Source organism: Alligator sinensis, unplaced genomic scaffold, assembly GCF_000455745.1.
Source record: "Alligator sinensis unplaced genomic scaffold, ASM45574v1 scaffold428_1, whole genome shotgun sequence".
In the NCBI taxonomy this organism is placed as follows: Eukaryota; Metazoa; Chordata; order Crocodylia; family Alligatoridae; genus Alligator; species Alligator sinensis.
Window position 1 is genome coordinate 15,208 of NW_005841919.1, and position 5,079 is coordinate 20,286.

At 45.1% G+C, this 5,079-nt stretch overlaps 1 protein-coding gene across 1 annotated transcript in view; it reads left to right on the forward strand.

Moving 5' to 3' along the window:
- Nucleotides 1-5,079, forward strand: part of ERP44 (endoplasmic reticulum protein 44) — an 81,702-nt gene that overhangs the window by 15,043 nt on the left and 61,580 nt on the right. The gene's annotated exons all lie outside the window — the stretch shown is intronic.

Genomic DNA, 5,079 nt, shown 5'->3' on the forward strand with positions numbered 1-5,079 from the left:
CTGGTCCTTTAGTAATCCCAAGGGTCCTAGTTTAGAGGGTCTTGCTTTGCTGCTTCTTCAGCAATCCCTCGAGGTCAAGGATGATTGTCTTCCATGACTGTCTTAATCTATGTGCCTGAAGATGGCTGATGAGACCTATCTAGGATTGACAGAATCTTCTGCAGCTTGGACATGTGTTTCTGTTTGGGGTGGGTGGTGCTGGATTCTCTATTTGGTCTGCAACATGCTGCTTCTGCTTTTCCATCTTCTGGTGTGGTCATGAAGTTTCAAAGTACTGAGATCCCTGCAGCAGACTCTCTCTCCATTTGGGGTGGTCCTGAGCAACAATCTACCATGAGCTGCTGACATCAATGCTGAATTTTTTTTAAGTTGGCCTTAAGGACATCCTTGAAGTGCTTTCTCTGCCCTTCTCTTTGAGTGTATGCCTTGGCTGAGCTGGGAGAATAAAACTTTCTTCAGGAGTCTGGAGTCAGACATCTGGATTATGTGGCTGGGCCAACAAAGTTGATGTTGGGTGATAATCACCTTAATACTTGTGGTGCTTGTTTGCAGGAGGACGCTAACATTAGTGCATCTATCTTTCCACTGGATTCGGAGGATCTTCCGCAGGCAGCACTGATGGTACTTCTCCAACAGCTTTACATGTCTCCTGTACATTATCCACGTCTCAGCTCTGTACAGCAAGGTGGGGATCATGACTGCTTGATAAACCATGAGCTTAATTTTGAATCTGATGTCATGATCTTCAAACACCTGTTTCTTCAGGCATCCAAAAGCTGCACTTGCACATTTGAGGTGATGTTGGATTTCTTCATCGACATCAGCCTTCTGCTAGAGATGACTTCTGAGGTACAGAAAATACTCAACGCTCTCCAGAGTCTCACCTTGGATCTGGATTACTGGAGCTGGGCACTGTTAATTAGGAGCTTGTTGTGGAGAAGGACCGTAGTCTTCTGAATGTTAAGCATCAGTCCCATTTTCTTGCATGCCTCGATAAAGACATCAACGGTCGGTAGTTTAGTTTCACTCTGGCTGGAAGCTTTGTTGGTGGTCAGATATAGCATTGAAGCAAGGAATATTAAGAAGTGTTGCAGCGATGATGCAGCCTTGCTTAATTCCCATTTTAACCTCAAGGTATCTGTGATAGATCTGTCACTGAGAACCACTGCTTGCATACTGTCATGAAGTAGGCAGAGAATGGTGACAAATGTTGGTGTGCATCTATACTTCAGAAGGATCCTCCATAACACATTTCAGTTGACAGAGTTGAAAGCTATCATGAGGTTAAATAAGGCCAAGTAGAGAGGCTTATGTCGTTCCTGGCATTTCTGTTGCAGCTAGTGAGCTGTGAAGATCATGTCAGTTGTGCCTCTTGATGCCATAAACCCACACTGAGATTCTGGAAGGAGCTCTTCAGCAAGTGATTCAAGAGGGTTCTCACAGTGATTTGTCCTGTGGTGGACAGCAGGGCAATTACTCTGTAGCTTCCAGTCAGACTTGTCTCCTTCCTTGAAGACTGTCATAGTCATGGCATCCCTGAGATCATCTGGGATTTCCTCATCATCCCAGATCCTTAAAATGAGGGTGTTGAAGCTGTGGTGTGAGATCCTCTTTTCCCTGTTTGAAGTTTTTACCAGGGATTCCATTTGCTTCAGATGCCTTGTTGTTGTTCATCTGCTTGATGGCTTTCCTCACTTCGTCAAGGGTTGGAGGGATTCCAAGATCATCTCTGGCTGGGTGTTGTGGGATGGATTTGAGAGCACTCACATCAACGGCAAAGTCTTGATTTGAGAAGGAAGGTCTTCAAAATACTCCTTCCATTGGGCATTAAGATCTCCCCTTTCCTTGATCAGGTCTTCTTCATCCTTAGACCTCAAGGGGTTTGGTCACCGAGTGCTCACACCATAGATGGCTTTGTTGGCACTGAAGAAACCGTACATATTGTGGATGTCAGCGAGATGTTGAATTTCCTTAGCCTTGTCTTTCCACCATTTGTTCTTCATATCACAGGTCTTCTTTTGGACCTCTGCCTTGGCTTGTTGGAGAGTCAGTTTCTTTTGCTTGTAGTTAGCGTCATTTTGTCAAGCACAAAAGGCCTTGTGCTTGTGGTCGAACAACTCTTGGGTCTTCCAGTTGTTCTCATCAAGCCAGTCTTGATGTTTCCCAGTAGAGAATCCAGGTGTCTCTTCACATGCGCTAATGATGCTGGCCTCGAGTGAATCACACATGCTGCTCACATTCTCCTGTTGTTGTTGATTGCAATTCACCAGTTTTTTTGTTGAGGCACCAGTGTAAGAGGTCTTGGTTGCTTGGGTCCTTGAGTCCTTCAACGTTAATCCTCTGTTGGCATTGCTTCTGCTGCAGCCACCGTTTGTGAGCCAGTTTGAGTAACATGACCGAGTGGACGAGTCAGTGATCAGTCCAGCAGTCATCAGCTCCTAGCATAGTTTGGGTGATGTGGACATCTTTGTGATCCCAGGCATGGGTGATGACATAGTCAATCAGGTGCCAATGCTTAGATCATATCTTGCTTTGATGTCTTGTGCTTTTTTTCTGGCGGAACAGGGTGTTGGTGATTGTGAGTCCATGTCCACACATTTGGTCAAGAGGAGGATATCATTGGAGTTGACCTTTCGTACTCCTTCCTTGCTGTTCCAGAGGTTAAAAGCCTCTTCCAACTCTGGTGTTGAAATCATTGAGAAGAATAAGTCTGTCTCCCTCCAGAACATCAGAAAGGACTCAGTCAAGATGGGCATAGAATTCCTCCTTGGTTTCAAAGCAGCGCCAAGAATTGGGGCATATGTGCTGATCACAGTGGCATATTGGTTCCCCAACGGTTTAAGATGGAGAGTCATGAGACGCTCATTAATTCTAATAGTGAACTCATTAATTTGGTTTATGAGTTCATTCTTAATGGCAAAACCAACTCCATGAAGTTGGCATTTTTCTTCCTGTTTACCCTTCCAGAAGAAGGTATAGCTGCCTTCATGTTCTTTGAGCTGCCTATCTCCCACTTGCTGGGTCTCGCTCAGTGCAGCTACATCCATGTTGTATTGCCTCAGTTCTCAGGCCACGGTTGCAGTGCAGTGCTCCGGGCATTCATTATTAGGGTTGTCTATGAGGGTCCTGATGTTCCAGGTCCTGGAAGTTATGGTGTCTTTGCTAGTATTTTCAACTGCAGTAAAGGTGATCCTGCTGGATACAGTTATCCAGTCAGGAAGAAGTAAAGAATACTGTATTAAATAGGCTATGTTTAGGGCACCTTTTCTAGCCCCCTCCCCATGTGGGGTGAACAGAGCAGGTCCTGAAGAGGGCTGCTCAATCAGTTACAGCTGCCGGATTGCACTAATGTCTCGTCCAAGTGCTAGATGGCCTTGTAACTGCCACCTTCATGCCAGTTCATAACTAGGAGCTTCCAGACCTTACAATCATGCTCCCATCACGATAAGCTGGCCGCCAAAGGTCCTGAGGAATATGCTGGAAAAGCTGTTTTCATGAAAGATACTTGTGCCTGACTTTATTGTGGAGCAACTTTCACATGGATCTTGACAGAGCAGGATCTTGATCCAACGGGAATGAGACCAAGACAACTGGGATCTCGTTCCATTGCAGCCTTCATCTGCCTTGTCAGCCACTGAGATTCTAACATCTTTTTTTGCCTGCTTTGCTGTTGAGGACTTGTAGACCCATGGCTGGGGGCTGGGCAGGCTTATTATAGTGGCAACCTGTACTCTCCATGGTACAGCACCATCAAAGGATGTATGTGGCTTTTCAGGAGGGAAAGCATTGCCATCTGCTGTCCTTACCGTATCCTGGTGGTGCTGCCGCTACTTGGTCTGTGATTGCTTATTCGTCAGAGTTACCCCTTCTTATTTCACAGCTAACCTTTCCTGAAGGTCATTCCACTATCTGGCACAGCTCTAATCCCACAGGCTTTTCTGCTTAGGACCATACTCCTTGTTAAATTTGCAGCCAGGAAGGAATTTAGATCAGATAAGCAGAGACTGCGGGGAGGAAGACTTCCTCTGTAGCATGGGACCCCATGGTCTTTTTCAGAGAATCTGAGCATATGTTTACGAACTAAATTACTTTCCTGTGGTTGCAGTAGCAGGGCATTAGCAGTGCTCTCATCTTCCCTGTTTTTACTTATGCATGTTAATAGGGTGTTCTTCATGTTTTAAGTATTGTTCTTTACAGTTGTGGCAAGTAGTAATTTTGAGGATTCCTTTCATTCTTAATTCGTTGAGAACACAAGGGACTAAACTCAGTTGACTAGGAAGCCCCTTCCTGTCCTATGTTTATAAAATATTCTGATTTATAATCTCAACATTTCTCTAGAAAACAATTTATAAGCAAGTGATTCAATCAATAGTTCCCTTTAAGGTATGTGTTTAGAATTTTAAAAAAAGCAAACTGATAAACATGCAGTTTGTGCTGGGATACTCTTACTTCCTTGCCTGCATTTGTTTGTTACCTGTTGTGAAATCCCCCATTCAGTAAGGGACCCCCCACTTTCCCTGATTTTCCTTGTGTTGGCGACATACTTATAGAAACCCTTCTTGTTACCCTTCATGTCTTTCTAGCTGAAATTCCAATTGCACTTTGGCCTTCCTGTTTTCACTCCTGCATGCTTGAACCAATACTCTTATACTCCTCCCTAGTTGTTTGTCCAAGTTTCCACTTCTTGTAAGCTTTTTGTGTGTTAGTTCATGAAAAATTCCCTGCTAAACCAACCTGGTCTTCTGTGATACTTGCTTGTCTTCATGTACATCAGGATGGTTCACTTCTGTTCCCTCAATAAGGTTTCTTTAAAGTACAACCAGCTCTCCTGGAGTCTTTTCCTGCTCAGACTGGCTTTCCAGGGGATCCTGCCCATGAATTCCCTGAGTGAGTCAGTCTGCTTTTCTGAAGTCCAGTGTCCTTACTCTTGCTGCTCTCCTTCCTTCCTTCCTTCCTTCCGCTCGGACGCTGCGGAGCAGGCTCGCTTGGAGCTGCGTGGGGCGATCCCGAGCGTAAGACTCCCCGGCTTCCTATCTCTTTTCTTTCTTCCCTCCCACCTGTCTAAAGGTCTCTAGCCTC